The 23633-nt window shown below is 37.9% G+C and overlaps 2 long non-coding RNA genes across 2 annotated transcripts in view; both read right to left on the reverse strand.

Annotated features, from left to right (window-relative positions):
- Positions 1 to 20317, reverse strand: part of LOC123625147 — an 82613-nt gene extending 62296 nt beyond the window's left edge. Inside the window, exons 1-3 of the long non-coding RNA XR_006730414.1 lie at positions 20194 to 20317; positions 19861 to 19943; positions 8301 to 8396 (exon numbers count right to left, since the gene is read on the reverse strand). This is a non-coding gene — a long non-coding RNA (uncharacterized LOC123625147). The remainder of the gene's footprint in view (positions 1 to 8300; positions 8397 to 19860; positions 19944 to 20193) is intronic.
- Positions 20318 to 21057: 740 nt separating this feature from the next.
- LOC123625045 lies at positions 21058 to 23608 on the reverse strand. Its single transcript, XR_006730342.1, has 2 exons — positions 23521 to 23608; positions 21058 to 21473 (listed from the first exon to the last, which is right to left on the reverse strand). It is a non-coding gene; the product is annotated as an uncharacterized LOC123625045 (long non-coding RNA).
- Between the last annotated feature and the right edge of the window lie 25 nt (positions 23609 to 23633).

The raw sequence follows: 23633 nt of genomic DNA on the forward strand, positions 1-23633 counted from the left end.
CAAGAAAGAGAGAAAGGTCTGAGTTAAGTAGGTTTAGTTCTTCCTCTAATCAAAGAAGGCCAGGAGTGTGATGATTGTCACACCAAAGGAAACCCATCATGAAAACCTAAGTGCAGGGGGATAGACAGTCTCTCCATACAGCAACCAATCAAATTTTATTAATGTTTACACCAACAGTCCCAATATGGTCCAAAGATCTGATAGGCTCATGGTTCCCATAATGATTCCAAGTTTACCTTTTTGTACAATTAGGAAACAATATTTAGGATTCCCAAGAGGTGTTAGGGATTTGTTTGGCTTCCTCTGGGACCAAGAGAAGTTTTTCCTTAAGCATTCAAACTAAGCCAGAAGGCTTGGAAATGGGTATACTGGTAACTCAGATTCTCTGATTAAGAAGACAGTCCTTTTTGTGTATTTGTTTCAAATCAGATTCAGCTGAGAGTCTGCAAAGTACATTCATTCACTTTGCTGCTGCCATGAGCATATTAAATGTAATGTCATATTTCTTTGATGATTCATGGTCTTTGAGAACCTCACATCATCATTATTTATCAGTTCTCACTGTTAGGGGCTAAATACACAGAGAGAGAAGATACAAAGAATTAGATTGAGTTTGCCCTAACCATAAGACAAACTGGGGCTTACCAGGGATCTCTGGTATGGCCAGACTGTTTAAAATATATACTAAAGATGGTAAGAATGCATTAGAAATGGTGATGATGGTGGCGATGGCGAGCATTTACTATGTGCCAGACACTATTCTAAGCCTTTTATGTATATTAAATCATTTACTCTCAAATCCCAGGATGTAAGTAGTATTATCTCCATTTTAGATGAGGCAACTCAGGTTCAGAGAGGTTAACTAACTTGCCCATGGTCTCACTATTATAGGAAATAGAACAGCTGGAATTTGACCCTAGATAGTGTGGCTCCAGAGCCTTCACTCAAAACCACACACTAAAACAAGGGGAAATGTGCATGGGCTAACTGAACTGACTGAGCACAATAGGGGAATGCATCCCTCAATGAGCTGAAGTAAAATATGCTTAAGCTTTCATCCACAAACTCAGAAACACACACACATGCACACAAACACACCCTTTTCAGCTATAATCAAAGTAGAAAGATAACCCTAAAAAACACAAATTCGCTGCTTGGGGCAGATGATATAACATTAAAAAACAACAAAGAGAAAGTCATATATCTCAACTCCTGTTGTATTTCCATCTTCTTTATCAAGGAGAATGATCTTTAAACTCAGGAGGGTTGAATAAATATAGCTTAGAAGGAATTGAAGTATAAGATAAGTAAAGTGATAGCAGGGGACCATCTCTCTGTTTTAAATGAGTTCAAGTCTCCAGGCCTAAACAAATTACATCCCAGAGTATAAAGAGACTTTGCAGATGCAATCTAAGAGTCACTGTCAGTAATCTTTAAGAAATCATAGAAAGTAGAAAGGATGCTGGGGCCATGGAGCTAGAAAAATAGCATTCTAGTTTTCCAATGTGAGGAAAGAAGTGTATACAGATCAGCAAGCTTGATTTTGAAACCTGGTAATATTCTAAAATCATTAGCTAGATGATGTGTGAGTCCTTAGGAAAGGAAGTGATGATCACTAGGAACCAGGATGGATTCACTGAGGAAAAATAATAAGGATCCTACATGTCTCCTTTTTGTGTGTGTGTTGCTTTAAGGACTGGTGAAAGTGAGGATACCATGCATACAACCAGGGATGTGAGCGCAGCCTTGATGAGGCTCCTGCCACCCAGTGGGTATAAAGGGTTGACTCTAGGTGATCTGGCTGGGTGATGGGGTCCCCTTCTTTGCTTTACGCTCCATGACGTTGCACACTTGCTCAAAGAGAAATATCAGAGAGAGAAGGGCCTTCATATGGGAAAAGGAACACAAATCCTGTGCCTCTCCAGAGCCCCCAGACAGGCTCAGATCCATCTGTGGTGTAAGCATATTTACAAGAGCTCTTGGTAGTCTTGGGGATCTGTTGGATAAGACAGTGCTTTTAAGAGAACAAATGCCTGGTTGACCGTTTATACCAAAAACCTTGAATTTATGAATCAGTGTCCTTCTGACTAGAACAATTTTCCTTAAGAGAGTCATATATATAGCTCATATTCTCCCTCCATCATGACTTTGCCCAAGTGTCACCTCCTTAGAGAGGTCTATATGATATATATAAAATAGCATTAGCTGGGCATGGTGGCATGTGCCTGTAGTCCCAGTTACTTGGGAGGCTGAGACAGGAGGGTCGCTTCAGCCCAGGAGGTTGAGGTTGCAGTGAGCTGTGATGAAGCCACTGCACTCTAGCTCAAGTGACAGATCATAAGATCTTGTCTCAAAAAAAAAAAGATAGCATTTGCCCCTATCATACTCTAAGTATCTCGTTTTATTTTTCTACATAGTTGATGCCATTATCTGATTATACTGAATATATGAGTATACATATATAATGTAAAGTCTAGCTCTCATGGCTATCTGGCATTGTATTATATACAATATTTCATATATTATATATATTTATACACAAATAATTTGTCTATCTCCTCCACTTGCAGAGAAAACAAATTCTATGTGAATGATATCCCCATGTTATATGGGAGCCCTGCCCTTTTGAATATTAGCTCAATGAGGGCAAGGACTTTGCTGTCTTTTTTACCACTATGTCCTGAGTCCCTAGAAGAGTACTAAAACATAGTTGTGCTCAACAAATATTTGACAATAATATTTGTCAATTAATGTATGTCAACTTGGAGAATGGTATCTAGTGGCTACATAGTTCTGTCCTTGACTCTATCCAAAACATTAACTCTGACCCACATAAGGAGAAAAAAAATAAGAAAACTGATTCTAAATCCCTGTCAATAAGACATTTATTATTATTACCACCATCACCATTACCTACTATGTGATACGAATGTGCTAGGCTCTTATAGTATTGCAAATGTTCACAGCAAACCTAAGAGGTAGAAATTATCTTCACTTTCAGATGAATAAACTGGGCTCAGTATGTTTAAATCTTATCCCCCTCCCCCACCTCTCTCAGTTCCCTGGCACATGGAGAGAAGATACTGCCCTGGTGGAACCAACAGCCTTTGAGGCTGTAACAAAATCTGGGGTTCTCTCTTCCAGTGTTCCCCCACACTGAAGCAGCACAGATGTCAACCCCCTACTGCTCAACTGTGTGTTGTGTTTGCGGTTCTATTTGCCCCTTTTATCTGTTGCTATTTTTGTGTTGTCTCCTTCCCCTGCACCTCTGCATTTTGTAAAATGGCTCCTGGAGGAGTGTCCTTCCTTAATCTACTCTCTCACACCCTCTCACTCCACTACCTTTTGGAAGAAAGTGGTGGCAGAGATGGTGGTAGAAGTTTTTTGTATGGTTGGATCAATAAAATGTCTTGAAAATAAAAAAATTAAAAAATAAATTTAAAAAAATAACTTGCCCAACCTCAGACAGTGGGTACATGATGAAACCAGGATTAAACTCCAAGATCTGTGTCACTGAAAAGTGCATCCTTTTTTACAATACTATGATAACACTTATAAAAACATGAGAAACCTACTTAAATTTGTAGCTGACAGGAAAAGCAGTACCTTAGATGAAAAATCAAGATTTTACAAGAGTTTGACAGATTTTAATGGCAGGGCCAGAATTCAAAAAAACATATATATTAGGTATAAAGGTAAAATCCCATATACCAACTTTAGGAATCAAATACACGGGTGGTGAGAGGAATAGTCACTTATTTGAAACAGACCAAGAGGCATCAATTGACTACAAGCTTGGTCTAAGCCAACAGTAAGATGTGGCTGTCAAATGAACTAAAACAATCTTAAACAGCATTGTTGGAGATTTTTCTAAAGGGAAGCGAGTTCCAGTTTTATTCTACAGAAGCTAGAACAGGAAAACCAAAACTGAGGTAGAATGTGAAGGCCCCCAGAATAGTAAAAATCTTGTTAAGAATGAAATTATTAAAGAGCTTGGTGAACCTCAGCCTGGGAGAGAAAAGACTCAGAGATATAAAGATATTCATTCTCATAGCTGAAGGACAGTCATACAAAACAAGAGGATGTTTTCTATTGTTCCTGATGAGTAGGGCTACATGAAATAGGTTTGGCTAAAAATACAAAGCTTACTAATAATTAGATGCCTTCTGAGCTATGAGCTCTCAATCTGTCAGTAGAGATATTCAAACAGAGGCCACATGACAATCAGGCCTGGACACTTTAGTACCTACCCAAAGGAGTGGGAAATTAGGTTGATTTTATGTGGTTTTTTTATTTTTCATTTCAACCTCTTTCTACATAAGATGACCTTATTTTCTGAATCTCGAAACAGACCTGTGATTCTATAAGAGACTTTTGTGTTTCTGGGTTTTAAAGACAGACTAGCAGATATTACCACAAAAATATTGTACTTTTGAGGAGATGCCAATGATTAAAATAATGGGGAAAATTTGCTCCACACATTTGCCAGTGATAAGAAAAGAAAGAAGAAAAAAATAAAAAATAAATAAATAAAATAATGGGGGAAATTATGAAAGGAAGATGTAAGATCACTTTGGGGCAGGCATCTCTCTCTCTTTGAATACTCATGCTTTCAACCAAAGGGGTGGAAACTCTTGATAAGAATTCATTCATTTTTTTCTTGCACAGCAAGTTTTCTTGAACTAAGGCGTCTTCTTCCAAAAGCTGAGTGCCAATGTATAATTACCTATTTTAGTTCATTCAGATTTAGAAAATCAGGAAGGCATTGGAAAAGCTTCTTGGAGCATCATCAAAAATTCCAGGCCCTTCTAGAGGAGCTATGCCAACCCTTCCCTCATGACATCTCTTCTACTTTAGTGTGTACATGCAGGGATGCACTCATCTATGCAGCTTATCAAGATCCTAAACTATCCTTGTTCCTCCACCTTGGACCAGAATGCCACCCCAACAATACCTCACTTTGAGGTTCTTGTACCAAGAGGTGAGTGGGGCAAAGACTCCCCCCCCTTGGCCAAATCTAACCCTCTACTCTGCCCACAAGGAATCAATCAGACTGATTACGATATTGTAATTCCAGATATCATGCATTGGGCTGGTATCAGCTGTTCCCTATTAGACACAATGTTCCTTTGAATAGACTACTTTGTTTCACACTGACAGTCATTTTTCACCCTGCATGGCAGAATTTCAAAGCCAAGAATCCTGTATTACACAGTAAACAAACAAAATTAGACTCAAAATTGCCTTTTTTGATTTTGATATATTAATCAACTCTTCAGGAAAGCTTCTAAACATTTTCAATTACATCAAAAACAGGCTGGCAACATTTTCCAACTTCAAAAAAATCAGGCTTAGTTAAAGGTTTCGTTTTTATTCCACTGATACTCTATATTACATATTTGCAACTGTTTCTGTTTTAGTACAGATTGATTAATGGCATCAGTTCTAAAATCCCAGCATGTCCACAAGGAAAAAAAAGAGTATTTTCATCGGTGATCTTCATTAACCAAGGCACATCTATTTTGGTGTGTTTGCTTCTTCCTTCAGCTGCAGCATTGAGTCCCTACATATCTTGGAAACTATGGGCCTCGTGGTTGCCATTAAATGCTAATTGTGGGACAGGTGTGCACTCTTAGAGATTGAGGCCAAAGAATGGATCAAATGAGCCAAAGAGAAAGAGAAGTCTTGACACCTGAAAGACCCAGCCTCCCTCCTGTGCTTTACACCTTACTTGACTGGGCAGGAAAATTGGCGTTTGAACTAATAAAGCAAATATGCTGAAAAACAAAACAGGAAGCAGAGTATGATCCACAAGGGATGTATAAATGAAAGTGTATATGGGACAATTATGTGCTTAACTAGATGACAGTAGCTAAAGTGCTTAAATTACGTCTACTGTTACCTTCTTTAAGAGGTGGAAATCATAGGAAGAATACTACCAAGACAACTGAAATGTTTTCACATCCTTCCCTAAATGTATTCCTTAAGAAAAAAGCTTAAGACTGTTCCTGCTGCTAATTGCTAAAGGATTTTGTAACCTTTAAAGAACTGTCTTATCATCAGTTAAAACTGAGTAGTAATCAGGATTTACTGAATCCCTGCAGTTTGCAGTGTGTGTCATGTGCAAGAACACAAAAGAATTAGAATACAGATCTGTTTGCTCAAAAGGAGGTACAATCTGTGGTAGAAACTGGACAAAAACGCTTGCAAAGCACGTAAGAATACTCTGAAATGTGAAAACTAATGTGATTTATTATATAACTGGATGGGACTCTATGTGACACTACACTGGGAATTTCACCTCCTTTCACACAGAACTTGAACACTTTCAGCACTTGAAGGAGCTTCTCCAAGAGGATAGAGGGGCTGACCAATTGAGCATAACTCTGCCCTGCTATTTCACACATACGATTTTCTTGGCACTCCTTAACATAAATGAGACAGACTAAAATTTTCAAAAATACTTCATTATTGCACTTTGTGAAAGATTTATAAAAGCAGTCAAGATTCTAGAGTCAAACACAATAGCTACAGAAACCTCTTGCTCCCCAATAATAAGAATGAATATTCCCATTCTTATTCCCCAAAGGACCTAGTAGTTTAGACTAATCTGACGCTGTGGTCATCATGGATGCCATTAAAGACAGAATTTTTAGGGCCTTCTCTAGTATTTTTGAAAATTAGGGATACCTCTCATCTCTAGCAAAAGCTGTACTTTAATTCTTTATATGATGATTGGGAAGAAATTTCAGGATGCCAGAAAATAGAGACTCATAAAACAACCTTATATGCATCTTATTTCCTATCAAATGCAATGCCAAAAAAAATCTCAGTATTATACTGCTTCCATTATTCTGCCTAAAGATGGGAATTTCTCATCATACAAAGCTGGCATTGCTCAGTTAAGGATTAGAGAGTGAAAAGGAGCTTCACCCCCTGCTGGTGAGTTTCTATAGGGGTTGAGTTGGAGGAAGGTTTCCCAGCAAATATACCAAAGAGTCCTCAGAAAAGTTTTACTATTCTATGGGCAGAAATCAAAAACCCACAGTGACATCCAGGTACAACCTTGTTTTGCCTTATATTGGACAGGAAGGAACGAGTTTCTCACCAATCTCTCTCTATAGACAGACATACCTACTAAAAAGTGTTGGCAGGCAGGTGTTCTAAATGAACAAGCTTTAAGCATAAGCAGGTATATCTGAAGCTTTATGTAGATATTTCTTATTTTCTTCCTCAATGTAGATATACAACAGCCTGTCTATCAGAAAAGGCACAGGAGTTTTGTTTTTCGATTAAGAACAATGGTAACAGGCTACTAGTCTATTTATTACCAAGAGAAGAAGAAATCACTATGCAGCAATGTCAAGAATTGAGGCACCACCTGGGGACCTTCCTAAGGGTCTCCCTTAACAAGCCCATCTGTTCCATTCACTTCCAGTTTGCTTTGCCCAGATAACTGATAGAAATACCTGACTGCACAGTATCACCCTTAAATGAGACTCCATTCCCTACATTCATGGTTTGGTCCCTAGTGAGTCCAAGGATAAACCTCTTGACGAAACCACACAGCATTCAAAGAAAATTACTCACAGGGTAAAAAGGGTGGCAGGGGGGTGGATACTATTCCTTCAGTAACTACACATGCTAAGGACAAGTAAAGGAATGGCAGCCAAAATGCAGTGACTTATTCAAGAGTGAAATAATTGAGGAATACTTTCTAAAGGGGGAGAGACCTCCCCATAGACTTGATCATTATCCAGCTGCATTTATTTTAAAAGACTCCCATAAACTATAACCCTGGTGATTTACATGAATCAATTAACATCTATGTCTAGTAACCATTCACCAGAAAAATGTTAAATATATGTCAAATTAATTTTGTTTATTTAACACAACACCAGTCTCAATTCACATATGTTCAGTCTTCTTAATGTAACAGTTGCTATTACATGATTCTCTACTCATCACTAAAAAAATGAAAGTTAATTTTAAGACATCTAAATTAAGCATTTTTGTTAGGAAACAGTCCATCAGCTTAAAGGAGATGGCTGTGCTAATGTAACAAAAGGTCTAAATCATTCCTTGTGCTGACAGAGGTAATGCCCCATTCAGGTGACCTCCGTAAGTGTACTGGGCCCCCTGGTTGTACCCAAAGAGCTTAAGAGAGGAAAAAGAAACTGCAACACAAAAGGTACCTTATGAGACCAATAATTTCATAATTTAATATTTACAAGATTGTACCTAAAACTCTAATTCAAGTATAAAGACAGATCACTGGTTAAATAAGTTGAAATACTTACAAACATTGTAATAGTGATAACTGTCAAGTGGAACCACGAGAGATGAAGCCCATGCTATGCCTGGTCCTATGAGCGATTTTCAGACTTCAGCTCATTCTGGCAATGATGATCAAAGAATACAAAGAAATCAGAACTATATTTAAGGGATTTCACATGGTTTCACGTAGTGTATTTTCTGTTGAAAATAGGAGGCCAACTAAAATTGGATTAAATGACGACTTTCATTATATTACAAAGCAGGAAGTTCAGGGGTAGAGTGGCTGCTGGTGAGTTCACTTGGTAATTCACCAATGTCAGCAAGGATCCAGGTTCTTTTCAACTTTCCACTCTGCCAACCTAAGCCTGTTGGCTTGTCCTCTGAGGCTGATTCTCCTCAAGGTCCTAAGATGGCTTCTTGTAATTCCAGGCATCATGTAAAGATGACAACAATCAGAGGCAGAAGTGTTTCCTTCTAAGCATAAATTTTACACAGAAGCAATCCCCACCTCCAGCATCTTGGCCAAAGACTCTCCCTCAGTACTCATTGGCCAAAATTATATCAAAAACTCATGTCTAAATCAATCACTGGAAGGGTAATAATTAGAATGTCTGGTTTAGGCTATTTAAGATTCACCTCCTCTCAAGACTGAGGGGAACCTCAGCTTTCACTAAAACACATGATGGCCCAATATCTGAGAAAAATTAGAGTTCTACTATTTTAATACAAGAAACAAGGCTGGTGAGAATGACAGTGGAGTAGGCAACCTAAAGTTTTTCCCACACATATCTAATAGGAATAGAAGTAAAGCTTAACTCAATATACTGTGGCTCAGTTCACAGCGTTACTACATAGTTTAATAGGTGGACAGTATCATATATCTAAGATTAGCCATTGTTGTTATACTGATGTCTCTTCACAGAGAGCTGGAAAGAAATAAATCTCTCTTTAAAAGGCTGTAAGTGATTATAATTGAAGCACAAATCATTGCTAAATCCATATCATCTACATGGACTCAAAATAGATATTTCCTCTTTTATTGAAAAATCAAGCATTCCCTTTACTGGAAATTTGAGTCCCAATGAGTTTCCAGTAACAGTTTTACATTCCAGATGTGCATTTGTAATAAGTTTATATTGGTTAATTGTGTTCAATTTATCTAAGTTACTAAAGTGGTCAATTGTTTATGCAAATTAGGAATCATGGCTGTATTAAAAAGTAATGTATTATACAGTGTATTACCTGAATATATTCAGATATACATTGTTTCATTTTTTACTTCATTCTAAATTCTTCATTTATTATATGGCCATCTCCCACATGGAAATAAATGGTTAAGGTGATACTTTTTATATGTGAACTCTTTTCTAAAATATCTAATTAATTCTAATGAGAAATAATACTATTGAAATATTTTACTATATTTAAGGGATGTCAGGAGAGAAATTGTGGTACAACTATAAAGCAATCGACTGAGAAGTAGGAGACATATTATAAATTCTAATTCCAATAGCACTACTGAGTATCACTATGTACCAGGCACTGTACTAAGTGTTTAATTGATATTCATTTAATTTTTAATCCTCACAATAACCTCATAAATTAGGTGCTATGATTATCTCATTTTCAGTTGTGGACAGTGAAGCACAGATTATGTAACTTGCACAAGGTTACATGGTTAGTAATGGCAGGGGCAAGATTCAAACCCAGATCATGTATCTTCAGAGCTAAAGAACTTAACCACAGTACAATCCCACCTCTCTAGTCCTGGAATTGCCACTAGTTGCCTAAACTTGTTGGGGCTACAGTTTCCCAATAAATTAAATGAAGAATCTGAGTAGAGATATTTAAGGACATTTCCAGCCCTAACACTTAAAATGTCATGAAACCAGTGACCTCATGGACATCCTCCTCTGCCAAATGTTTATATTACGATTACATTTATCACACAACTGAACACCCATATCTGGACTTTCTAAGTAACAACTGCAAGGTGATTCAGAAGAAGAAAGAACCAAAAAGCCAATCGTAATATACATTACAGGAAAAATATATCTCCTTAGAGGAATAAGGTTACAGTTTACCAGACCTACATTGATGAGATGCCCCAGACACTAGTGTGAGAGACCTACCTAGAAGGTAGCCTACTCAGAATTAAATTTCCTATAATATGGCTCCTGAATTAACTTAAGATCTTTCAAAGCATACTACAATATTTCATGACAAAAAACAGTGGAAAATTCTTCTCCCTTCAGAGCAAAAGTCTCCTCTATCTGAAACAAATTATTAAATTATTTTAAACCATCTCACCAAACATGATTATGAGTATTTATAGGATTTCTCAAAATATCCTCTTTGGGGTATGCAAACACAGAGGCACACAGGAGATATATACATTTGCAGAAGAATTAATATTAAATTTATTTCTCTGAACACTGTGAACTACCCACTAAAATGGCCTACAATTCAGCTTGTCTGAAGGGCAAAATTTTTAATCTAAATCATCAAAGTCTCTAACCTTATTTTAAGAATACAAGCAGGATTGGGCAGTATCTTCCTTTGGTCTGTGAAGTGGTTCATCTTTGGTGTATTTTTTCACTGTGTGTAAAGAGGGACATCAAGTGGTCTAAGTTCTGGAAATTTTGTCTTGTCAGGGGTGTTTTCTCAACCCAGCTCCTATAACCCTGATGGAATGGCTAGAGCAGAGGAGTACAAAAGATAGAAATATTTTCTTCTTAGTCACTTGAATACAAAAATCAGCAAATTTTTGTTAAAGATCAATTTTCTTTAGGGTATAGACAGTTATCTTGTGGGTACACAGTAATAACTCAATTATCTCCAATAGGTAAGGGAAACAGTGCTGTGAACACAAAAATAACTTATACATCATGGTATGTGTTTGTGCAAGGGGGGGTATATTGTTTTATAGATTAATTTGCTTTCCTAATCACATTCTTATATTAAATAATATAGTTAATTTGTTATTCCTGAACAAAAAATAACCAAAAGTCCCAAAGCATTGTGGATACTGAGGTCAAATTGTAAAAAATAAATGTGCTACAGTATGCAAGGGCTAATTCGTAACAGCTTGCTTAAAAAGATAGTAACAGCTTGTTTACATCTATAATTTGGAATGTATTCCAAATAAAAGTGCTGGGCATTTTTATTCCCATATACTTGCTATATCTTTGTCCTATGTTATGGAATATATAAATTAAGAAGAGCTTTATGACATTTTCCACCAAGAAAAAAGGTTAGGAGAACAATACAGAAAGCCACTGATGACAAGAACCATCTGCTTGTCATTTAAATGCTTCCTAAGTCAAAAAAGACCTGAAGTTCTTTTGGGTTGTTTCTCCCTTTCATCCTTCAGGCCAATCAGATTCTATGGACAAGGGATAAAATGGGAGGAATTACTACTTTGTCTTGCCTGAGCCACTGAGTTCATAATAAAATAAAATAGTTAAAGCTAATATGGAAATTCAACAACAAAAGAGTCAAACAAGTATGAACTGAAATAACAAAATACACTCTGTAATAGGAAGTAGAATGATCCATGAAGTGACTAGAGCATAGACAAGGGAGTCCCACCAGCTCAGGACCAAGCCTGGGTCAGCCTCTTCCAAACCTCTGACAAGTAATTTAACTGCTCTAGATCATGTTTCTTAATCTGTGAAATGGGAACAATAGCAATGCCCACCTCTAAGAGTTATGGTGAGAAATAAATCACTAGATTGAAAGCACTTATCTAGAGTGCTGGCCATCTGCCAGGCACTATATACACATCTAGCTGCTACTCTTATTAACCCAGGAGTAAGATCATCCAACTGAAGGGACAATATTTGGATAGGACATGCTGACCTGAGAATGTTTCTCATTTCACATACTGACATAATTTAAGTTCTTCCTTTCATAAATTCTTTTGAAAATTTAATTCTAAAAGTAATATACATTTTTAAATTTAAAAATACTGCAGAATAGGTTAAAAGTGAGAGTCCTTTCCCCATTCCCAATACCAACTGTAATCATTCTTACTTTAAGAATAACCTGGCCGGGCGTGGTGGCTCACGCCTGTAATCCTAGCACTCTGGGAGGCCGAGGCGGGTGGATCGCTCGACGTCAGGAGTTCGAGACCAGCCTCAGCAAGAACAAGACCCTGTCTCTACTAAAAATAGAAAGAAATTATATGGCCAACTAAAATTATATATAGAAAAAATTAGCCGGGCATGGTGGCACATGCCTGTAGTCCCAGCTACTCGGGAGGCTGAGGCAGGAGGATTGCTTGAGCCCAGGAGTTTGAGGTTGCTGTGAGCTAGGCTGACGCCATGGCACTCATTCTAGCCCGGGCAACAGAGCGAGACTCTGTCTTAAAAAAAAAAAAAAGGAATAACCTAAGTGCCCATCAACTGATGAGTGGATAAAGAAAATGTGGTGTGTGGGTGTGTGTGTGTGTGTGTGTGTATACACACACACACACACACACCATGGAATATTACTCAGCCATAAGAAAGAACAAAATAATGTCTTTTGCAGCAACTTGGATGGGACTGGAGGCCATTATCCTAACTGAAGTAACTCAAGAAGACTTACTTATAAGTGGGAGCTAAGCTATGCCTACACAGAGTGGTATGATGGACAATGGAGACTTAAAGAAGATGAGGGGAAGGGGAAGGGATGAAAAATTACACATTGGGTAAATATACTATTCGGGTGATAGGTACACTAAAAGCCCAGACTTCATCACTATACAACATAAACATGTAATGGAATTCAACTTATACCCTCTAAATCTATTAAAAAAATTTTTTTAAAAAAACACTGTTCTTCGTTTGGGGTATATGCTTCCAACCCTTTTCCTAGTTTAAACAAACATAAATATAGTTTTTACAATTTTTAAAATAGAAATTAAGCCATGTTATACAAGTTATTCTGTTACTTGCTCTTTCACTAATATTCTGGATCTCTTTCAGGATATGTTAGTATGTGTAGATTTATTCCATTGACTTAAATTTAATATTAAATTTTAAATGATAAGGAGATAAATGATAATATAACTGATGAAAATAAGATCATTAAAAAGTGTCCTTTCATTGTTTAACTTTTAAGTGTGATGATGGCATAGTGATTATGTTTTAAGTCCTTACTTTTCAGAAATATCTACTGAAATATTTACAGATAAATTATATGAGGTCTAGCATTAGCTTCAAACTGAAATAGAGATGGAGAGAGGAAAACTGGGAAACATAAATAAAACAAGATTGGCCATGAGTTGATAATTAAGCTGGTTGATGACTATATGGGGATTAATTAAACTAGTTTCTATACTCTTGAATATTTTTGAAATTTTCCATAATAAAAATTTTTAAACACTTTCTCTCCTTAAAATTTATCTCCTCAATGCCAAACAGCCATACCTTTAAATCACAGCAATTAATTCCTGACTAATCAGATAATAATTTAACCAAGACCAATCATTCCTAACACCCATCCCTAAGCAGCATAAACAAAAAGTAACTTAGCTTCCTCATAGTCTGAATGATGCTATAAAAATTCAAATATGATAACCAGCCCAGAGAAGCAGTGTTCACTAATGTTATGGGAGCTATTTATCAACAAGTGTAAATTCTAAAGTATTATAATTATTGTTTTTTAGAGTTAATGAAGTGTTTTCCTTTTTCTCTGATATCGGAATTATTGCAGCTGGATGGAAAAAGGAAAAATTCTTTAGTCTACATGTAGTCAAGAAATCAAGATAATGTAAAATGTTCTGTTCACCCAGATAGAAAGACACATACAATCTGGAGTGTACTCACCACAACTTTGCCATGCTGAAGCCAAGAGAAGGTCTTTGTTATGCCACTGGAGCAGAATAATTTTGGGGGTCTTTAATTTGTGTTTTGCTCTATGCACACCTCAGCATTTCCAAAGACCCAACCAGGCCCTTTATATCTCTTGCCTCTGGGACAGGTGAGGAGATTTATAGGGCATAGAGGGGAAACTGCCTGAATTCTGCAATTCTTCCTGACTTCTGTAAAAGCCTATACACACTAAAGAGGTATGTCCCTATAACCTGGAGGCAGACGGGACAGACCAGTACTTTCTAGGGCAACAAAAGGGAAGGTGGCTTATGCCTATAATCTTAGCACTTTGGGAGGCAGAGGGATCACTTGAGACCAGGAGTTTGAGACAAGCCTAGCCAACACAGCAAGATCCTGTCTCTACAAAAAATAAATTAGCTGAGTGTGGTGACATGCACCTGTAGTGCTAGCTACTTGGGAGGCTAAGGTGGAGGATCACTTGAGCCCAGGAGTTCAAGGCTACAGTGAGCTATGTATTATTGGACCACTGCCCTCCAGCCTGGGCCTAGGCAACAGAGTGAGACCCTATCTCTAAAAAACAAAAAAAAAAAAAAAGAAAGAAAAAAAAGAGCAGGGGAAAAGAGGAAATTTTCTCAATAATGGGAAGAGGTCAGAGGTCAGAGTTCAGAAGCTCCAGTGAGACACAGAATCTGACAAGACACAAACATGTAGTGTACCTAGAGATTTTGGATGCTAGGCCCCAGTCTTTTTAAAGATTTCTGATACCAAACATGGACTGAAAGCAGGGGAGAAGCAGAATCCAAAAGGATCAAGACGGATGGACAATGGATACCTCTGTATTACCCAGTGAGATCCAATGATCAATGACCAGAGGGATCTTCACCTATGCTTTGGCATCATTTAAGATCCTGAACCTTTGTACCATGTTTGGGACAGGAAAGCACTAATAAATATTTAGATTAACCTCTGCCAGACCATAAGTATGATGAGATCTTACATGCAGGCTTAAGTGGATTTAAAGAAAATAAAGATATGCAATAGTACAGATCTGGATTTATGGTAGTTAATTCATATATTCTACTACATTAAAAACCAACCATGCCAATAAAAGTGGCTATAAAAGCAACGTGCTTCTGTACTGTAGTAACCATCCTTCACATCTACACAGCTTTGTACATTTGGTAAGGTGTTTTCACATATGTTATCTCATTTGATCCTCACAGAGTTAAGAGGGTTCAGTGGCTCTTGAGAGTAGAAGGGCAGGAGTGAAATGGCTTAATGGAAGAGAGGATTTTCTCCAAGACTTCTTGTCCCTAGGCATTTCCTTTGTGCACTCTTGTGCACTTTCTCTCTCTCTCTCTCCCTCTCTCTCTCTCTCTCTCTCTCTCTCGCTCTCATTCTTTTTAGGAACAAGAGGAAAAATTTATTTAACACTTCATTTAAAAACATCTGTGCAAAGTTGTCATTTGTAAAATGGATTTCACGGAACCCAATGCCAAGCATGAATTCACTGCTTAAGGGGTTGCAATATAGACTGCCACCCAATGGTGGTAGTAAGCCATGGCCAAATATCACTCAACAGAAAAACACAACAAAACAAATAAATGTTTGTAGGTATATTTGAGAACGAAAAGAGATTATAACACTTTGTGATACCTGATTATTATAAGAAACAGGTATCTTTCTTAAAGCAATTCAACAGAAAAAGAGCAGATTATTTAAAGAGTATTCTAGTGCAAATTTTCAAAGCCAAAGGATTTAATGGAAGTTTTTGGGGAATGGGAGTTGGGAAAACACAACAAAACAAATAAATGTTTGTAGGTATATTTGAGAACGAAAAGAGATTATAACACTTTGTGATACCTGATTATTATAAGAAACAGGTATCTTTCTTAAAGCAATTCAACAGAAAAAGAGCAGATTATTTAAAGAGTATTCTAGTGCAAATTTTCAAAGCCAAAGGATTTAATGGAAGTTTTTGGGGAATGGGAGTTGGGAAAATGAAGTAGATGAGACTTTCATTTTTCTACCTTGTAAATTTCTATATTTTTATATTGATTACAATTAAATATATTACTTTTGTAATATAACTTGAAACACTAATCATTTTTTAATCAAAAGAATCTAATTAGATATTAGCTTTATCACAAAACATCATTGCTAGCTAAAAAAAAAAAAAAGTTACAAACGTAGAACTGTTCTTTACAGGGCTTCAAAAAGAGAACTTTGATTTCTTTCTTTTAATTGCTCACTTTTGTCACAAAACCCCTGCCCTGGTTTGTCCATGCATTCTAGGCCAGGAATTTCCAACTATGGCAAGAACACCAGTGGGATAAAGTAGTCTGAGAGGGACTCAGAACCAGCATTAGAAGTTAGAATCACTCTCCATCAACCTACACCACCTGGCGAGTATGCAAGGCTAAATGCACTTGCCTTTAATTTTTCAGGCATACTCTCAACATATAGGTAGTCTTCTAGGAGAGGAGATTTTTGTTTCTATTTTAAAGTAGTAACAGAAAAAAATTTCTTCAAAAGGCAAAATGTACTTTTACGTCTGCAAAACTTACTACAAATAATAAATAACAAAATAGCTACAAACATATGACTGCCCTTATAAGAAAAATATGGGCTTTTTGTCTTTGTAATGGTGGAACACAAATTCTTAGAGTGGTGGAGGAATATAAAAAGGTGACAGCTACTGCCTTTGACTTGGTTCAAAGTCCCAGCAGCCTATGGGCTTTGACTTCTATAACCTGGTCTCTCCTTTCCTAGGAGTAAGAACTTGTCATAGGTAAAGAGAAGGCTGGTCTCTCCAGTCATCTGATTTAAGACAATTCTTTTGTTCCTTCTTATTGGTAAACACACAAATTACCCTTTCCCTTGGAGAAAATAAACATCCATCTCAGTGGTGGCTTGATTTCCACAGTCATAACACGTTCCCCTAACACTTCATTTGCATTCTTTTTCTGAGAACCTCCTCCATCCCTCCCAAATGTCTTCCAGGTTTAGACCTGGCAGCTTCATTTGCATGAATTGGTGATTTTTTAAAAAATTTTTCTCTTCATAATCCCCATAGCAACTGCTTCTTTAGAAATTTCCTCATAAAGTCCAAAGATATCATATCTCTTTTAACTGAACAGAATATTTTGAATAAAATTAGTACAGGAAAATAAGCTGATTTCATTACCTCGTCCTTGGCCTTTCATTTATTTTTCTTTTGTAAAATGAAAAACTTAAAAAAAAAACCTATCAACTCAGCTAGATAGAATTTGTTGGGTATTCTGGGGCTTATAAATTGTTAAAGGATGTGTATAATTTTTAAAAATGCTGTCTCACCTCTTTTAAGGAGCAGTTTTTTCACTTATTAATTCAGTAAGTATTACTGAGTATATTAAGATCTATGCTTGAAGCTGTGAAACATTCACATAAGTATAAAACTCAGAACTGCCCTCCTGTACCTACAATCATTTTAGGTAACAATAAAAGGTTGTGTATAATTAAACACTGAAACTGTGAAACAGCCATATCATTACTTTCAGTTGATGTAAAAGGAAGATGTAAATTTGAAGTGGGCCCTGAGAAATAGGTAGGATTTGAAAAGTTAAAAGAATCAAAAACATTATTCTAGGCATCATTCCAGAAGAGAAGGCAGTGTATATATTTACATGGAGGGTAAATACAGAATGTTTGGAGGGATAGTGAGTAGATCAATTTGCTTAGAGGAGAGTAAATTGAGACAGAAGACAGGGAATAAAAAGCTAGGAGATAAGACTAGAATGCAGGTGTAGAAAACTTTAACCCTTAAGCCTTGACCTTGGTTTGGATTTTATCTCATAACTGATAGGATTAACTAGTTAAAACAGGAAGCTGGTCTGGAAGACATTAGGAAGAGTAATCTAAAAGAATCTTTTAAATGGCTTGAGTCAGGATTTCTCCCTGTCCAATTTTTTCTTTTTTCCATTTCCCTACTCCTCTTTCAGCCAGTTATCTTAAGAATGACATAATTCTCAAACTCCTGACCTCAAACAATCCTCCTGCCTCAGCCTCCCAGAATGCTAGGAGTGAGCCACCAAGCCCAAGAATGACATAATTTTATTGTGCAAATTATTTTTGGTTTTTATAAACTTACGAGATCCTTGAAAATGTGCAATTTTTAAGTGGTGTCATTCTCCTGCTTAAAACACTTCAATAGCTTCACAGTGGCTTTCAAATAAGATCCTACCAATTTAACACATGGCCTTTAGTACCTGGCCCTTGCCTGCCTCTCCAGACTTGTCACTTATGTAACAGGCATCATTCACATCCTCTCATCTGACTGAAACATCCTTCCCTCCTCCCTGCCCTTTTCTCTTTTTTGTCTGACAAATTGGTAACTCATCTTGAGGTTTCACCTTAGATGCCACTTCCCCAAGGCAGGTTCTCAAAGCTCTTCAAATCCAGATTAGGCTTCCTGCCACAGCTTCTATCTCTACGATAGTATTTAGGACCTACATCCTTGTCTGTGACATACTCTCAGGGGATGGGTGGTTTCCCCAGTAACTACCAAACGGCCAGAAGCATAGAGATGCTCAAAATGTCTGTTAAATGAAAGAATGAAAAAGGCAGAAGGCAAATAAACAAATAAATAATAGGAGTCTATGGCAGTCAGACAGATATAAAATAATAAGATATAGGCATAAATTCAGGGACAGGCTCACAGCAATGGAAGGGATAAAAGGGGAAAAAAGTAAAAAGAAAGCTAAATGGAATGTTAACAAACCTGAATTCTGACTGGTTAATATAAGTTGGTATATATAATTAGAAGGTCCATCTGCCTTAGTAGTTTCCAAACCCTGGCTGATCATCAGAATCACCCAAAGAGTCAGGAATGTTTTCTATTTTTGATATTCATTTGATATTAATCTCATATTAAATTATATTAATTTCCCCTGGTCATTCTCATGACTGACTGATATTTAGGAATTACCTGGATGTCCTATAAGGCCATTTCCAGCACTAATATTCTGACTTAACCACAATACCCATGAACAAGTGGTTGACAGAACTCAATAAGTAACTGAATGTAAGAACAGAAGAGATGTATTAATATTACACTACTACGTTTTTAAACTGGTTGACCTGGAGTCACAATATGCATATAACAGGCAGCCAATAAACACTTGCTTAATGAATGAAACAGGGAAACAGGGAAAGGGAGCACATTTTGTGAGATAGATTTGATGCTGGACATCAATTTGGAGTTTCCCAACTGACAATCAACCATTTATTTGTCCTCTGGGCTGTCTTGACATAATTCTCCTTCTTCCTACCTTAAGTGGGTATCTGTCCATGGCCTTGCTGTTTTGACTATTACAGTGACTATCTCTTCTTCAAGGAACAGTACTTACCTTCTCTTTAAGAGTTACCCTCTCCCATTGTGTACAGTCTTGCTGGGATTGTAAATCAGGCCCTGCCCTCCCTTAACTAAGACATAACAAAATTCTCTCCTTGATTTTGGAAACTTCAGTAGAGTGCCCTAAGAGCAGAGAAATCACTTGGTGCTCGCCCATTCTCACAGTAGCATTAAGTTCATTTCTGCTTCTTAGATCTCAGGGGCTGCCCTGGTTTCTGTCCTTTTAACTTAGCCTTTCTCTCAAGCCTTCTCATCAATTCTGTGAATTACCCATTGTCTTTCTAATTAATCCCCATTTTGCTTAATAAGTTATTTCAATATCTGGTACTTGAAAAGAAACAAATGAACAAAAACTAAGACTTAATACACCACCTTCATGGTCTCATTGTATACAAGATGTCCTTCCTGTGCCCAGGAAGTTTCTGCACTGGAAGATATGCATAGCCACTGCAGTTCTGAAAAAAGAGAAGAGGAAGAGGAAAAGAAAGAAAAGCCACACATGTAATTAATTTTGAATTTTCTAGCAGCCACATTTAAAAAGGTAAACAGAAACAGATGGAATTACTTTTAGGCTATGATTTATTTTTTCTAAACAAGTATATCTAAACTATTATGATTTCACCATATAATCAATATGAAAAAATACTGATATTTTACTACTTTTTTTTTAGTCTAAGTCTTTGGAATGTGGTATTTTATACTTACAGTACGTCTCAATTCAGACGTTAAATTTTCAAAGATTAAGGTGAAGTGTAGTCCTTCAAAAACAATAAAGCTGTGCATACAAAAAAAATATTTCAGCTACTATTTAAATTTAAATTAACTAAAATTAAATATTCAGTTCCCCAGTTGCACTAGCCACATTTCAAGTGCTCAGTACCCATATGACTAGCATCTACTGTACTGGGCAGCACTGCCTTAAATCTGCTACAGGAGTGAAAAGACTCAGGGAAACTTTTTTTTTTTTTTTAAAGACAGAGTCTTACCCTGTCACCCTAGGAAGAGTGCAGTGGTATCATCATAGCTCACCAGAACCTCAAACTCCTGGGCTCAAGAGATCCTCTTGCCTCAGCCTCCCTGATAGCTGGGACTACAAGCATGCGCCACAACACCTGCCTAATTTTTCTATTTTTAGTAGAGATGGGATCTCGCTCTTGTTCAGGCTGGTCTCAAACTCCTGAGCTCAAGCAATCCTCCTACCTCAGCCTCTCAGAGTGCTAGGATTACACACATGAGCCACCATGCCCAGTAGGGAACTTTTCTTGATGGATCCAGTAGTTGACAAGAATTGGAGGCTTTCAAACTTCCAACAAATTCCATTATGAAAGGAATCAGAATTGTGTGAAGACCTATTTGAAATATTTGTTCCCTCAAAATGATGTTCCCTTGGCTGTGTAACTACAACAGATTAACACATCATTGAACATGAGACCTATCCTCTGTGTTCTACAATTCAGTAGCATAGAGAGATCAAGGAGTTATTTTCTCTGTCATGGAGTTTTTAAAGTTAAAATTACACTATTACTCTTAAATCACTTTTCATTTCTTACATTTTGAGAGGCAGGAAGAGACTTTGAGGATTGGTTTTAATAAGTATTTTCATAGTCAAACAAAAACATAGAATTTTGAGTGCCAGGTTGAAGAATTTGACATTTATCCCTCAGACAAGGACAGCTATCATAAATTTTAGGATAAGGGAGTGACATGATGTCAACGTTTCAGGAAAACAAATCAGAATCCAGTGTGCACATAGACTGGTAACAACAGGGGTCCATAGGGAAGGTATGGAGCTTCTTGCATCCTTAGATGGTGAACATATACTCTTATTTCTGCCAGGAATGCTATTTTCCTCTTCATAAGCTGACAAGACATGTGCTCATCCTTGAAGATCTAGTTCAGAGTCATCTCTTAGCTTCCTGGATGCAGATGGCAGACGGAGTCACTTCTTCCTTCACCTCTTCTCCCACAGCACTTCTTTCAAAATCCTGAACAGAAGTCAAATTCATAGAGACAGAAAATAGAACAGTGGTTGCTAGGGGGCTGGGGAAGTATTGTTTAATAGGTACAGAGTTTTGGTTTTACAAGATGAAGAGTTCTATGGATGGATGTTGGTAATGGTAGTAACATAACAACATGAATGATTGGAAGACCTTTCCCCAGGCTAACTCCTCTTCTTTCAGATATGGCTTAAATGTCACACCTTTAGGAGAGTCCTTCTCTTTGCCAGGCCAGAATGGCCTAGGTATCCTTGCTATACCCTCCTATGAACTTCCTGCTTTTCTTACAGGGCTCTTAACACAACTGTAATCTATAGCTAACGATGTGGTATATCAGTTTGCTAAGGCTAAGATAATAAAATACTACAGACAGGTGGCTTATACAACATAAATTTATTTCTCACACTTCTGGAGGCTAGAAGTCCAAGATCAAGGTGTTGGCAGGTTTGGTTTCTTCTGAGGCCTCTCTGCTTGGCTTGCACATGGCCTTTCTTTTATGCCTGCACATCCCTGGTATCTATGTTCAAATTTCCTCTTTTTATAAGGACATCAGTCAGATTGGATTAGGGTCCACAGTAAGGGCCTCATTTTAACTTATCACCTTTTTAAAGGCCCTGTCTCCAAATATAGTCATATATTGAGGTACCAGGTGTTGAGATTTCAACATATAAATTTTGAGGAACACAATTCAGCCTGTAACATGTGGTTAACCTCTATTATTCCTACTTGTTAAATTATATAACAACAAGGACTTTGTCTTGTTCTCACTTCAGGACCTTTACAGTTGCTATTTCCTCTTCTGAGAACACTTTATCTCCAGTTCTTCATACAACAGGTTTTTCTCAACTTTCAAGCCTCAGCACTATTATCTAACAAGGGCCATTCTGGACCACCTTAGCTGAAGTAACCTTAAAAGTTGCTCTATCACATCACCCTTTTCTTTCTTCCATGGCAATCACCACTTCTTTACGTCCAGAATGTCAGCTCCAGGAAAGGGAAGTCACGTGTTTTATGCACTATGGTACGCCAGTGTCTTACACAAGTGATTAAGCTTCTGCAACCACTTGGCACATCATAATGATTTTATTTATGCCACTGAGAAAACCTACAGGGCTTTTAACATCCAAAACGCTTTTTGAATCTCAGCTCTACCGTGTATCATCAGCTACGTGAATTCCAGCTAGTCGCTTACCCTCTCTGGGTCTCAGAGTCCCTAAATACATGATGACAACAGTACTTTTCAGAGTTCTTATGAGGATTAAATAATACCCATAAAATATCAAGCTCAAGAATTTGACATACAGTGCGTGCTACTAGCTGAAATGCTATTAAGTTGGGGCTTTTCCAAAGTGTGGGACCTGTGAAAGGTTTGAAAAGTATCTTTAGGTGGTACACAGAGCATTAAAGCTACCTTGTTTTTAATGTTTTTTTTTTCAATTCTTTACATTAAAATAAAGCCTTCTTCTCATGCACATATGTTTGGGCACCTATCCCTGTTTCTGGCTAGTCTTCCTGTTTGACAGATTACTTAGGCACAAAGACGCACAAAACCGTTAATATGTGAATTTGACACTATTTTCCACTGCATTTGTCGCACAGTGTCTACGGGCTATTCTGAAGCTGCACTGCCTGGGATTACACCCCCTCCCTCATTCTGTCACTCGGGGCGGGTCTGATGACGGTACCACCTCATGGGGTTATTGTGAACATAAAGCGAACTAGAACAGGTAAAGCGACCCAGAACAGAGGAGCCCGCCGCCCATGTCACGCAGACATAAGGAGCGACGGACCAGGCGGCTGGCAGGAGTGGCAACAGCAGCAAAGGCTGCGCGAGGACACCCGAGCCTGGGAGGCGCGGCAGGACTGGGGTCCCCGAGGGGCTGGGCCTCACGGGGACTAGGTGGACGCCCTGGGGAAGGTGGCCCACAGCTCGCAGGGGCCAGGACCTCGGGCCTGCTCTGGTTTCGGCCTCTTTGGGGTCTGCCGACGGGCAGGAAGCCCCTCTCCTCCCCGCGCCGGCGACGCGCGCGCTTACCCGGAGCTTCTCCGTCAGCCGAGCGCTCCCTGTGGTGACGCGAGAGGAACCCGGGAAGCTCCGGAGCGCGAGACGAGGGGGCGGGGCCGCGGGGCGGGGCGCGCGTTACGTAA

The sequence above is a fragment of the Lemur catta genome, chromosome 20, assembly GCF_020740605.2.
Source record: "Lemur catta isolate mLemCat1 chromosome 20, mLemCat1.pri, whole genome shotgun sequence".
NCBI lineage: Eukaryota > Metazoa > Chordata > Mammalia > Primates > Lemuridae > Lemur > Lemur catta.